The sequence below is a fragment of the Chrysoperla carnea genome, chromosome 3 (assembly GCF_905475395.1).
Source record: "Chrysoperla carnea chromosome 3, inChrCarn1.1, whole genome shotgun sequence".
Lineage (NCBI taxonomy): Eukaryota > Metazoa > Arthropoda > Insecta > Neuroptera > Chrysopidae > Chrysoperla > Chrysoperla carnea.
Window position 1 is genome coordinate 77757040 of NC_058339.1, and position 15820 is coordinate 77772859.

General features: G+C 28.8%; 1 protein-coding gene across 4 annotated transcripts in view; it reads right to left on the reverse strand.

The window, feature by feature from the left end:
* The window catches only part of LOC123296429 (peroxidasin), a 493576-nt gene that overhangs the window by 413778 nt on the left and 63978 nt on the right, over window positions 1-15820 (reverse strand). The window lies entirely within an intron of this gene.

The following is a 15820-nucleotide window of genomic DNA, read 5'->3' on the forward strand; positions in this document are numbered from 1 at the left end:
AGATAAGATTTTCGTTCGCCAAGACGGTCATCATGTCAAAATAAGTTTACTAATGAGGTGACGCTTCCACAACGATTCCTTGTCATCCGCTGTAAAATTAGTTAATATTAAAGTAAGTTAAATTTTTGTTATAATTTTGTATTGTCATATTCTAGGATATGGCACGTAAAAATATCCATGAATTTTTACTTTCTGCTGCGTGGTATATAAGCTCCTGAGTCAATGTGAAGCATTTTCTCTCGTAGGACATATATAGGGTGTCTACATAAGTTGGCTACATATAGAAAAATTGAAAAACTTGAGAAAGTTCGATAGGAATGTAAATGGCCATTTAAAAATGTAGACCATTTTGAACAGATAATAAAGAAAACGGTTCAATAAATCACTTCCGAGATATCTAAGAATGTATTTAAAGAATTTTGTAAAAGAACACATACATGTATGGAACGCGAAGGTGTATACGGTTGGGGAAAAAACGAACTGAAGATAATTGTTTAGGAATGAATTGGTAATGATTGGAATGTTTTGACCACTTCAATTTTAAATTAAATTTTGCAAATTCTACTTATAAAACACATATTTGTTATCCAAATTAACCAGTTATCGTAATTAACAAATTTTTTTAGCTAATTTGAAACATTTATAACAAAATAATTAATACAGATAATTGTTGACATTGTAAAAACTGTTATCTTCAGTTTGTTTTAACCTCAATGTATCCACCGTCGCGTTCACTAAATTATTATTATTTAAAAAATTGTTCAAATACACTTCTTAATATCTCGGGAGTGATTTCTTGAACCATTTCCCTTATTATCTGTTCTAAATGATCTACATTTCTTAACAATCATTAACATTCCTATCAAACTTTTCAATTTGTGAAAACCCTGTACCTACATTCGAAGTCATGAGTGAATAGCTGAATATTAATATTTTCGAAAGCAGAGATATTTATGCAAGATTACTTTTTTCGTAAACCTTATAATTTATATGTACCCAACACAAAGCTTTCCATATGTAGCCAACTAAACTAGACACCCTATATACGATTAATTATTTAGATAATTAATAGTAAATTTCTTATTGTGTCCGTTACAACTTCTTCGCAAACGTTTATAAAACAATCTCTCAAATCGATTTTCCAACACGATTCTTTAGAAACACCCGGTAGATTTATTATCAACTATAAAGTTAGTAATTAAAAATCTTACTACAATAAGTTACTATAAATAATAATATATTCTCAATATTAATTATAATATCATATATTTATAGTATAAAGTAATACACTGCCTGTTAGCTTATTACTGCTTGCTATAGATTCATGAAGTTGGTACTTGTATGTTATGTAGGGTGTAATAAGTATATGTAAAAAAGTATATTACACATGAATCATTTTTATATCATTATACAAATAAATGTTGGTGTGTCTGTTTGTAATCATGTAGCTTGTCAACAACTTGGCCCATTGAGATCAAATTCACACAATATATATTTGATAATGTAGAACCATCTAGTAACCCAAGTAACATTTTTATATTTTCAACTAGCTGTGAACTACCCGCTTTGCTGGGCAACATCCCCACTTGCACCCCTCCCTCCACATTTCCTTGCGTGGGATAACAGTTTTGTAATGTACACGTCATGCTCTTTTATTTGATATCCCACTTAGGTATATTTGTAAATATTCGATAATTCCTTCCCACTTTCTCGCTACACCTTTCTACCCTCCGAAGGTTAAAAGTAGATAAAAACAATAGATCTTTGAAGCTGGTTGTATATCGTGTCAATATTTGAGCTTAATCGATGCACAACTTTTTTAGTTTGTGAAGCATATCCCTTTCAACCCCTATTTCAACCCCTTACTCTACTATAATATGGATGTATTATACATAAAAACCTTCCTCTTGAATCACTCTATCTATTAAAAAAACCGCATCAAAATCCGTTGCGTAGTTTCAAAGATTTAAGCATACAAAGGGACATAGGGACATACGGACATAGGGACAGAGAAAGCGGCTTTGTTTTATACTACTATGTATTGATATTGATAAAATGAATAAAAGATAATTTTCAGTTTTAATGAAATTAATGATTTTACTGCTAATTAGTTATGTTAAATTAATAGTTAATTAATTATTTAATGAAATAAATTTAATGCTAACAAAATATATTTTTTTTAACCATAAATCATTACAGAAGAAATAATTGTAAAAATAATGCCTTATCACTCAAACCCTTTTAGGTAATTTCAAAAGTATATTTTTAAAGAAAATCATTCTTTGACCCAAACATATACATTCATGGAAACTTTCTTAGCCTTGACCTTTCGTGTTAAACAAAGATAAAATAAAATAATTTATTTTAAAATTAAAATAATAATGTTATTTCCTTGATTTTATTATGATTTTGTTGCATCAGGTAGAAAATAAAAAAGTCTAAGACGAAAAGTCCTTTTCCATTTTTTGATCCGATGCACGAATAATTATTAATTAAAATAGGCAGTCAATCAGAAGCGCGCTATATCGGCTTATTTGAGATAAATAGAAAATTAAAAAAGTAGCTATGGTAAGTTTACATTTTGTAATTAATTTGGAGTGCTGTAATGAGGGGAAAACAGTTCATTACCGCCCTAGTGTGGTAATGAATTCATTGCAACACTCCAAATTACCGTCAAAATCTAAACAAATAACAAGTTATTATAATAAATTTTTTAATTTTCTATTTTTCTCAATAAGCTTCCTGCCTATTGTAATTAATAGTTATTTGTGTATCGCATCAAAAAATAGAGGACTTTTCGTCTTAAAATTTTATTTTCTACCTGATGTAACAAAAGCGTGCGTGACTTCTGAGGCGCCCTGCATATCGAAGTATACTAATTTTTATACTCTGTAAATGAAATATATACCAAGGTATTCTAGTTTTAGATCACCTATAAAAAGTCCATTTCCAATAACTCAAAAACGGAAAGAGATATCAAGCTGAATTTTTATAGCGTGCTCAGGACGTAAAAAGTGAGTTTGATTCGTAAATGAGCAACATAGGTCAATTGGGTATTGATTTGAACGATGTTTCTAACGAAGTAGGCTAGTAATGACTTGTTTATTTTAACTTGTGTGAAATTTAATTAAAACAGCACACATAAACCAATTTCATTAAATTATATGAAATAAAAATGTAAGTATGTGTAGTATGGATGTGAGTACTTCATATTCTATCGAACGATCGGGCTGAGCTAACCCAAGTTGAGCTTATTGCAAGCCTTTCTACTGAAGTAAATGAAAAATCAAGTATCGTATTCATTCAAGTCGTTTTTTTTCCATTATGTTCTTTTATTTTTAGAAATACATATATTCGAATGGTACAAGGTGTAACAAAATATGGTGTGTTAAGTATTGACGATACTAAGTACCCAACAGATCACGACCGGCCATACACTAACGTTGAAAATTAAAGTATGTATATTATAATGAGTGTTTTCGCCGCAATCGCGGTCGTATTTCATTTAACTACTACTGCGGTCGTATTACTAGTAGAATGTTGTAATCCGTTGTTCAACCGTCTCTGGTTTATCAGCATAAACAAGTTACTTCACATACGCCCAAAGAAAATAATGTAATGAGGTTTAATCATAATAGAATATCTCAAAAATGACAAAATTATCTTATAATTTGCGAAACTATTCATAATGAAAGGGCAAACTAAACTAACAAAACACTTTTCCAACTCAGAAATGTGAAGATCTAAAAAAAAACGTTTTATAATTATGTTACCTCTTTTAATATTTTTGTTTTGAATTCTGAAGTTGACATTAATTTTTTATTTTATTATATTATAAATATAATAAAGTATTGCAATCGAAAAAAAATCGATATGGGGGTTTCAAGGGAAATACACGTTTTGAGGATCCCTGATTCCAAAAAAGTGGTTTTTAAAAAATGTTGCGTCCGTCGGTATGTCGGTATGTCAATATGTCTGTTACCAAGCTGGAGCCTTCAATTTTCAACCAATTTTTTTCAAACTCGGTACATAGGTTCAGTTTGGTCATAATTCCAGACAATTTTTTCATTTTTTCCCTAAGCCTTTTTTCAAGGATACTTTCCTCTAGGCCAAAACAGGATTTTTGGGGTTTTCTCAAAAACGGCTCTAATGGTTTCGATTAAACTTGGAACAAGGCTAGACCCTAAGGTGTTTCTAGGATTGGTATAAGCCACATATTCGGGAAAATTCGAGAAGGCCAACACCCTAGGGAAAACCTTTAAAAATACAGGAAAATGGGATTTTCTAGGGAGAGGCTGAGGGGACAGCAGTGAAACTTCGTATCAGAGCTTATATCAACAAGGTCCTTGATTTGATATAAATCCCCTCTGGGACCCCTCCCCCTGGTGCCGTGGAGCTGGGGGGGGGGGTGAAATCGTCAAAAGTGGTCAAATCAACCCTACTCAAAATTGATCAAATATTATTTAAAATTTCTTTTAAGTAACTTTTATAACTTGGTATTCTTTGTTTAACTTCACCCCTACCAATCTACATCCTTCTAAATATTATATTAAATCCAATAAATACCTAAGCCCGTTCCTCATAACATATTTTTAAATAATTCTTATAATTGGCTGCTTTCAATAAAAATATTACAAGAATAATATATGCATTTTATAAAATAATAAAGTCTTGTCCGATGTTTCGGACCGTTTATTCAAATTGTATAAAATTTGATCCTACACTTAAATTATTAAGTAAATTATAAAGTACAAAAATCTAAACTTTTTAAATAAATAAATTAAAAAAAAAATAAATAAATAAAATATTAAATTAAACTAAATTAAGTGTTTTTGGAAAATATGTTTTAAAAATATGTCTCAAAATAGATTTATCTCTCTTTCAAAATATTTTCTTTCAGAATACATCTCGAAATCAGATAGATACACTTACCGGATGGATATTTTTCTTAGCATCACTTTTTTTGTACATATTGTACGTGGGTAGTGTTTGGTATATAACAAGGAGCTTTGATTAATATTGAAAATTATTTAAGTTACTTCAATATATGATTTTCAAACGAACAGCTTTATTTTCGAAGAACACAGTTGTTGATTAAAACTGATATATGTATATAATACTTGATATGAACTTCAATATACTTGAAGCGAAAATTTTATATAGAATGAGTAATTTGGATTGTAATGACCAAAACATTTAATTTTCTACATGAGTGTTTTTTTTATCGACCAGCAAAAAGTACAGTGTTTTCTAAAGTTCAGTGTTCATACATCGATTTTCTAACCTAATATTTTTTAGCTGACCTGGTTGACTATTTTCTTACTCGATAGGAACAGCTCTTGAATTGTAGTGAATGGGTCCATACGACAAAAAAACGGTTAAGTGTAAGTTTGAATCGTATACGAAGGATTCCGCACCCTCGTAGAAGATGTATGGTTACATACAATATACAAGGTGTCGTTAAAAGGTCTTAACAACGTTGTCCTACAAATAACTTCAAGCTTAATTTGGCCTAGTAAAAGTTGGTCAAGTAAATTTGTCTTTCCTTATCATGAGGGCCGTTCAAATAATACGTAAGCAGATTTATTACAATTATTTACTCCCTCATCCCCCTTGTCAGCAAAAGTAAGCAAAGCTCTTACCCCTCCCCCCATGCTTACGTAAACAATTTTCAATAATAAATGTTTTTTTTCATGTTATAATTATAATTTTAAAAACAAGAAAATAGATTTAGGATAGAGATAAGATTTTACTGATACAGTATTCAATATAGAGTAAGGGACAAAAAGCGAGTAGCTAAATGTATGCAGTTTTTGCGGAAATCCCCGAAAATGCGTTTCGTTTTCAAGCATAAACAATGTGAGGGTTGCCATTCGTGTAAAAATGTAAATAACTACCGATGACGTAATCATCATCTAGGCTCCCCTATCGCCATGTCATCCAAAATAAGCAAAACAATGACCCTCCACCCCCTCCTCCCATAGTGCTTACGGTCCCATGCCTCATGCGTGTATATTTAGTCGCTACCAAAATACAGAGGTACAAAAATCTTCTTGTGACTGGAAACAACATACTTAAAAACAAATTTCATGAATTCGATGTCGTAAGTTTCCAAGACCTGACAATTTATTTCGAAAAGGAACAGCATATCATTCATTTTTTGATAGTGAATATTTTACTCGTAGGTAATATGAGGTATTTTCTGTAAGAGCCGATTTACAATTTCTAACGATTCACTCAAAGGGATAATACAATGACAGTCAATATGCTACACTCCTGCAAAAGGTCATAATATCGAGTGATTCGTAGCACGGTAAACTTAACTTAACTGTAACTTAAATTTCGTATCTCGGAATAACAAACTTGTTTATCTACAGTTAAACACTTTACGAGAGAATCACCTTCAGTTTAACTTTCTGTAATCATACGGTATACAGTAAATAAAATGATTATCTACACAATTCAACATCATATTCTTACTTTACACAAAATAAATTATTATAGCAAGTAAAAGAGCAAAAAAAAAGAGCAAGAGGAGAGCAATGAGAAAAGCAAGAAGATTAAAACTAGTAAAAACTTTTTACATAATAAAATTTATTTGTAGCAAACCATTTCAAACATAACAACCAACATGGCTACATAGCAGCCATAAGAGCTATATAATATTTTTAACTTTATGATATATCTATACAGAATGAGTTAGGAGGAAAAAATGGAACTCGGAAAATAATGTAAAAGATTATATGTTGTTCTCAAGAAGCAGCAATCTTATATTTTAGAACAATAATCGTAAATCTTCTCGGTAAATATTAAACTTAGTGAAAAAACAAGTGAAAACAAACAATTGACTTAGTTAATTGTTGAAATACCATGCATAGTCAGTGTTGATTTCTTTATCACATTACACATACAAACATGTGACACATACATACCTGATAATCAAGTATAGTACATATTATAAAATTTCCGCCTAATTGGCGCCCTCACGGGTAAACAGTGGTGTATACGAAAAAATGTTTCAAACAAAAGTTGTTTAATTTTTGAAAGGAACATTTTTTACATTTAAACTTTTGTTCTATCTCTAACGATTTACAAGATGGGTCCTACGGACCCAAGACCCAATTGACCTATGATGCTCATTTACGAACTTGACCTCACTTTTTACGTCCTGAAAATTAATTATTTAAATTTAGTAGATAATCGGATTCATATAATTATTTAATTATTTAAAAATTATTTGATAATAATAAATAATACATTTTTTCACTCTGTCTGTCTTGGTGGATAAAAATTATCGTGGTTTCTACAGCAGGTATTTACAAAACTCTTCGTCAAACTAATTTTTTTTAATCTTAACTTAATGTACGAGACTTAATTTATAAAAGTAGAAATTTTTACTCTTTAATCTTTAGAAGGGGGAGCAACATACATAACTGATATTCCCATATAATACATACTATATAATTTACGCTTAATTTTTTTTGCCCTCGCAGGTAAACAGTTATGTTAACGAAAAAATGTTTCAAACGAAAGCTGTTTATTTTTTTATAAGGAACATTTTTTACATTTAAACTTTTTTTCTATCTTTAACGGTTTACAAGATGGGTCATACGGACCCAAGATCCAATTGACCTATGTTGCTCATTTACGAACTCGATGTCCTGAGCACGCTGTAAAATTATTTCAGTTTGATATCATTTTTCGTTTTTTAGTTATCGTGTTGACAGACAGACGAATAGACGGGCAGACGGACAGACAACCGAAAATGGACTAATTAGGTGATTTGATAAACACCTATACCAAAACTTTGTTCGTAGCATCATTATTTTTAAGCGTTACATACTTGGAACTAAACTTAATATACTATGATATATTTCAATTATACATGGTATAATTAGGTACATGAAAATTCTTCTCCAGATTTCTTTCAACAAATTATTTTACATCGATATGAGTTATAAATTATTAACATAAAAAATTCAGATTTTAATCTATACATTTCCTGAATCTGATCACGCTTAATAAAGAAACTCTCCGAAAATTTCGAATATTTTAACTATGATATTTTATATCAAGGATTTCTTGGTTAAGATTAGAAAATTTTAAACAATAAAATTTACTACTAAGAGATAGGAAACATGCTTTCCAACGCACCCTGTAAATAAACTGTTCTAAACGTACATCATGTTATAAAGATGTTAGGTATTCGATTCCTTGCATCAGTGAATTATATTTTATGGTATCCGTAATAATATTCTAAGCAACAAACAATCTATATATTCTATATATTAATTCCATGATGGGTGTAAGTAATATCGAACTCGAGAAAAAATGAATTAAACTGAAGTAATTTGTAAATAAACTCTAATAAATTTTTGCAATGTGAGTTGTAGAAGTCATATCGGTTTTCTTTATCGCTATTCTGAAAACATTGACATTAGAAAGTTTAAATTATGGACAAAAGTTGGACTCTCAGAGTAGTTTATTTAGTCAGGCAAGGATAAAGTTGACTCTGTAAAGACAGTTATTATGTTACAACAAAAATCGTCATTCAATAAATACACAATTTCTATGTCATTAGAGCTTAATAATAGTCTTAAGGGACCAAAACAATATGTTTTCCAAAAATTTTTATTCTGTAGTTTTTAGTCAGTTTAGTATCTTCGTACAAAGCAGAGTCAGTAGCACGTATTATTCCATATGTTAAAAACTACTGAATCGATTTTGATGAAACAATTATGGGACCACCTAATATAGAGAGGAAGTAATTCATAATAATCGGTGAACAATAGTTAGTCGGTGAACAATCAATCATTCCCTATTTTACTACCCACTGGGATAAATTTTTTTTTCATATTTATATGGTACTAAAGAATAAAAGAAATTTCGAAATAAGACTACTGTGTGAAAAGTCATAAAAATATACAGGTTCAATCGATAACCTTTCTCACTTTGTCGTCGGTAAAAGGATAGTTTCAAAACTCTGAATTAATTACAAAACAGTTTGAGCCCAATATGCTTAATTTTTTTTTGATTCATTGTCTTTAAAAACTTTTATATTTATTACACATTTATATCCTTGACTTTTAATAATGTGTTATTTTAATTTAATGTCGAAAATAACTTTTTATAATACCTTCTCACTAACGAATGTTTATAAGAAAAATAGTAGGACTAGCGCCAACAACAGTATTTGAATCAGTTCTGAACGGCTGAAAAAAATTTGACAGATTGTTGTTAAGGTCGTAATTAACAACTTTTTGTTCTACAAAAATTTTCATTGTCGGAAATTTATTTTCAAAAACTTAAAATTATAAGCCTTCAATGTTAAGGATGTTGCCCTATTACATTATTGTCAACAGTTTTTTATGTATAGGTTCCTACACGATAAGAGTATATGAGCTTGTAGTGAAATGAGGTATATTTTTGTCTAATACTAATCTTTGAATGATTGATTGCTTATAACTTCTTCGTGTTTTAATCAATTTTAATTTCACTTTCAAATTTTCTCATTTTATTAGGTCAAGTTTTGCATTTAGTGGGTAATATGGCCAGGCCAATTCGACAGAAGGATTATAGCTTTGTAAATTTAAACTACCGTAATGTTAATTTTTATTATGAGCGAAATATCTTATTAGACAAGATCTTGACAACTGCCTCTCAAACTTCTCTCATTAATTCTTGAAAATAATGTCAATTTCCACGTTTGGTTTTAGACCAATAATAATATAATATTGAAATTGTTTTTAAGAAGAGGTGGTGTATCAACTCACATAATAAACCATTATTAGTGTGTGAAGCCATATGGTTTTACGACATAACTCATCTGTTTAAACATTCACAATTATTTTTATTTTATTTAATTTTAAAAATATGCTGTATAAGTGATTTATCACGTAAACATACGTACGAACGTACGGTATTTGTACACGTACATACGTACCGTACGTGATGACATTATACTTTACGCTTTGAAATTCTAATCATTTAATTTTGTATTTTTGTGTTTGGAGAATTTACAAAAATATTTCAAGTATGTAAACTGTTAATGATCAACTTTGTAATCTATCTCCCTCTTTGAATGTTAGTCTAAACAAAAAATTCATAGCGCGTATTTCAAATCATCTTTTAATATATTAACAGAACTTCCGATGATGAAGAGTTAATTGCAGACATGGCCGTCTCCAGCTTTTGATCCAAGACAGGGCAAAACAGAAGTTTTTGATCTAAAGGAGGGCAAAACTTAGTCACCTAAATCAATGGTTGATCCAATCGCGAAGTGGATGCTCTAATCTTTTCTGTGTTTGTTGAAAACGTTGACGATGAATGAAGGGGATAATGGCTAGAAATTAACAGTCTTTGAAATGAAAAATTTGTGATCAGTACACAAACTAACGCCTTAGAAAAGTACTTGTCTGAAGCAATTTTAAAAGTTTTGTTAAAAAATTTGAAAAAAATTATTCTTGATTCAATTTATTTTTTGCAATTCTCATTTAAAATTAAATTTTTTAGGTTGTATTTTCTTATAATAAGTTTATTTTCAAAAAAAATTCTGTCACATCAAATAAGATAAGATATCCAGAAAAAATGATTTTATTTTGGAAAATATGTCTTGAATTTAAATATTCTTTTAAAATCTCATGAAAATTTCATAATAAACAAAATATTTTTTTTATTAATATCTATGCTTTCTTTCTTCACAGAATTTATAAAGAATATTTACTACAGGATGATTTTTTTTTAAGTCTTCCGCCTTATATTTCGAAAACGCAATGGAAAATATAAACGTGAAAAGATAAAGATATATCGGTTAATTTTAATAGGAAATGAAATAATAGTATTCAGTTGTTTATATCAGGTCTTTATGATCAAACATGGGTAAACTTTGCCGCCAAGGCGATCTTTGGCTTCCTAGACGTCAATAATTGATTTAATTTTTGGTGTCTGATTTACAGTTTTAAGATTAAAGTGTAAGAGTAGGTAAAGAAAAAAATTTTTCTGCCAAAAATTGCTTTTTCTATCGTAGAGAACATGAATCAGCTACAAAAAAAAATTTGGACAACCTGTTTGACCCTGCCGACTTTCCAACACAAGAAAACTAAATAATGTATTTTCGCAGTTTTTTAATTTTCATTACTTTTTCAAAATACAAGCGTAGGAACTTTTTAAAAAATCATCCTCTATAGTACGAGAAAAAAACCTCTATAACTTTTTAAAAAATTGATCAAATATTTTATGAATTTTTGTGTATTGTATTCAAAAGACATTTCATTTTCATTTTACAAGAGTCACAAAATTCACTATTTTTATATGTTTATGTTTTGCTTTATATTTAAACTGGTATTTACAGGAAGTTAAAAGAAAAATGATAAATATTCCGTACTTTAGTATGAATTGAAGCATAATATTCCACCTTCTGGTCGCCTTACAACAATTCCCACAGGGACTAAATTGAAAATAATCAGTCCAAATTATGGTACAAATTTTTTTTGATCTCCCTTCCTTTTTCCTTTCTTTCTTCTCAATATTCACTCCAGCACGTAACAAGAATAGGAGAAACTTTTTTCGTTTGATCAATGAACGATTTAGCTATGCTGATAAAATTACTTCCACTTCGATAAAATATCTATTAAATGTGTAATACTGGAAAATCAATCAAAGTTTCTGTTTCACCTCCAAACGGCGAAATTTTGCTTGTATTAGATCTGCTAAACATTTTTCGAAAATTAACCACCCACAACTTTACGGATTTAAAACGCTCAAAGTATTTATTTGTATTGTTCATTAATAATTACCTCATTATGTTATTTCTCGTAAAAACAAAGCACTTTTAGGCTCATATTTCAAAGTGTGTAATTCGTAATTCTTTACTCGACCTTGTTAAAATATATACCATTATTGTTGAAACATGTTGTAAGTAGACAAAATATTCTCGCCATATTGCAAACGTGCTTTTTTCGAAAAAAATTTTAAAATAAACAAGAGAATAAAAATCAAATTCTCAATCAAGTATTTGAAATATTTATAATCGTTCATTTTCAATAATTTCTCGTTCAATAATCAACGATAAGTCGTTCACCACTAACGTGGAACCGAACAAGAGACAATGTAGATGCATATGTATGTGCACTTACATCTATTCTCTCTCTTGATCAGTGCCACATTGGTTTGAACGACCTTTATACAGCTTTTACCTTTAAACAGAATGCTCAATAAGACCCACTTTTTAATCCATTTACATATGAAATATATCAAGTATACTAACTTTATACCTTGATATATACGAGCTAAAGTTTGGTACAGGTGTTCATAACATCACCTAATTAGTCCATTTGCGGTTGTCCGTCTGTCTGTCTGTAAACACGATAACTCAAAAACGAAAAGAGATATCAAGATGTGTACTCCCAGGACATAAAAGTGAAGTTGAGTTCGTAAATGAACAATTGAGTCTTAGGGATGGGTCGTAGGACCTATTTTGTAAACCGTTAGAGATAGAACAAAAAATTAAATATAAAAAATGTTTCTTATAAAAAAATAAACAACTTTTGTTTGAAATATTTTTTCGTACACATCACTGTTTACTTGTGGGTACAAATTAAGCGTAAATTATGTAGTATGTGTTATATGGGATTATCAGTAACGTGTGTGTGACATTACGTATGTATGGCAAAGAGTGGCTATCTTTCTTTACTTACATGACCTAAAAAAACTAACGATTGCCTAATCAACACTGTCTATGAATGGTATTTAAACAATTAACTTAGTCAATTGTTTGTTTTCACTTGTTTAAAGACGGATTTGCTTTAAAAATTAGCTAAGAAGCCATCACTTGATTCTCATTTTTATAAATTATCTTTCTTAAAACATTTAATAAAATATTTGATAAAATATTCAATTTTCCGGATAATTAATTTAACTTCTTCTTTTGGGGTGATTTAAAATTAACAATAGATAATTTATTCCTGTTTGTCAATCAACACACACACTCCGCTATGAACTGAGGACTTTAAAAAATAAATACTTAGTAGAAGTATAAAAAAAATGTTTATTAGAATTAAAAAAACAGTGACAAGCCTGGAAATGATATGGTATTTTAAAATGGATGTCAAGTAAGAGTAAAAAATATAATTTATTAAATTAATCACAGCAATTTTTTCATTTGGTAGATTAACAACGAAGGAACTATATTATAACGCGTAATAATGATGTAGTAACCAACAGGATCTATCCTGTTGGATGAAAAAGTACACAGTGGTTATTAAAAACGTCTTGTAGCTAATAAAGTAATATGCTTTACAATGTAATAAATTATAATTAAAGAGAAGTATCCTAAAACAACTTCAATTATAATCGAAAGACCTGAATCTTTAATATTTGTATTTGAAAATTAAGTAAACAAACTTATATAATAAATAATAGATTATAGTTAAAGAAAAAAAAACTAAGAACACACGCTTATTATTATTGTTTTAAAAAATAGATAATAATTTAAATTGTAATGTTAAATTCAAAGCGTGGGGTTCTCTCTTCATTTTTTCTTTAAATTAATCTGATTTGACAAATAACGACCACTCCACGCTTTAAACTTTACATGCAATTAAAATTATTATCTACGTAAGAGTACGATTTGGACTAGACCGGTTTTCAAACGACATCACAGTTCGATATCAAACTTAAGGCTTTTGTTAGATAATCCTCTCCGAGTAAAACCGCTTTGACTGGGGTTACTTTTTCAAAAAATCCCACATTTAAAAATTTTTAGACATTCACACCGTGCGTGAGTTTTATAGGAGGCGTTTCCATGATATCGATACACTACTTTAATTATAGAATTGTATGGATGCATATGCAATAATTGTATGGATTGCATTTATGACTTACATTGAAAATTTAATATTATTATCTCACAAATTTTAATAAATAATTATGATAATTTACATTTAAAAAATAATATTTGTGAAATTTGATTTTTTATTTTCACAATTTTTTATGCATTAAGTTTAATTAATTAGTGTTTTTCAATAATTAAATTTGGCATTTACTATAACATTAACATGTAAAGAATTGCAAATTAGTCATAAAAGCCTGCTTTAACGCCAAAATTTTTCACTGGAAGAGCTGGCATCGATTTTATTGCCCCTATCATGACTACGCACACAACGAATAGACAATTAAAATGGATAATTAACTTCTGGCGTGCTATATAAATGAATACACTGTCTCATTAAATCAGAAATTTATTTGCCTGGATTCTACGAATCATACCTATCACGGCTTATTGATTTATAGATTTTAAAAATTTGTTATCCGCAGAAAAACCTTTCTTTAACCTTTTGAATTTCTGTCAAAAAGCTTTTAAATAAATGAAATAACTTTTTTTGGTACATTTCTGTATTCCACCTAATATTCAAAAATATTATGACAAAAAAATTGTTTTAAAAAACTTTTATATTTGTTTATTGTGGCGTAAAAAAAACTTTTATGAGTAAGAAAAATGATATACAAGTAAATTGTGTGTGAAATTTTTTCATTTCCTTAATGAAAATAAAACAAAAACGAAAAATATAACAAAAAACACATAACAGTGAGTGCAGAAATATTTACACCAAAAATAATGTCAGGTAATTTTCTGTATTTTTCCATGTTTTTTAGGGCTAATAATGCATACACCTTATTTGACCTGTTTTTTTTTTTTTTAATTCAAAAATGTTATTGTACTCTGCGTTGAATATTCTAGAAATGAAAAGAACATTAACTCTATTCAAGCTGAAAGAATTAAATGAGTTGAAACAAGCGAAAAATTTTTTATAAACTTTTTTACAAATTTTTTTTGCGAGGCAGTAGATGTGACCTTATTACTCAAAGTTGATAGATCTACCTTCAGTTGGTAGAGTTGCAAAGCTACTCACAGGCTAAGGTAGCAGTTGGGAAAGGGTAGACACTGGAGTATTCTGATTATTAGGTGTCGGACAAGTGAGTGTTTCGGAAAACAACTGCTAAAACTCAAATACAGATTTTACGGAGGTCAGGCACATAATTTTTAATATCATAATTAAATTTAAACATAACGCTTAATAAATAAATAACCATTATTTATTACATATAAAAATAAAAATGACGTGATTATTATAATTTTTTGACGCGATTTTACCGTCTTGTGGTAAAACAAATATAAATAAATTCTTCATTTTAAAAAATAATTCTGATATAATAATTTTTAATAATTATAATTGTAATACAGACACATCATTTTTTATACTATTATTTATTTATAAAATGTAATTAGTTAGAGAAAAAAATGATTAAATTGTCACGTTTACAAAAAAAAAAAAAAAAAAAAAAAACGACAGTATAAAATTTTATTATTAAAAATTTAAATTAAATAAATTGTAATACATGTAGTTAGTTATACTATTATATGTATGAAATAATATAATAACATTTTTTTATATTATATTTTATAGTTGAATACAGTAGTGTCAATTATATATTGGTACTTTTGTATGGTAAAATCATTATTTTTGACTTCATAAAAAAAATTACGATAAGAATACGTTCAGATTGTAGTATCATAAGGTGTTATTTTTAGCTTTACGGTACCACTCAAGTATTTCTTAATACAATATATTCGCACCGTGCCTGAATTTTATTGGAGGCGCTTCCATGGTAACGATACACTACTTTAATTATAGAATTGTATGGATTGAATTTAGGACTTACATTGAAAATTCAATATTATTGTATCCCAAATTTAAATAAATAACTATGATAATTTACATTTGAAAAATTTTATTTGTGCAATTTGATTTCTTATTTACAC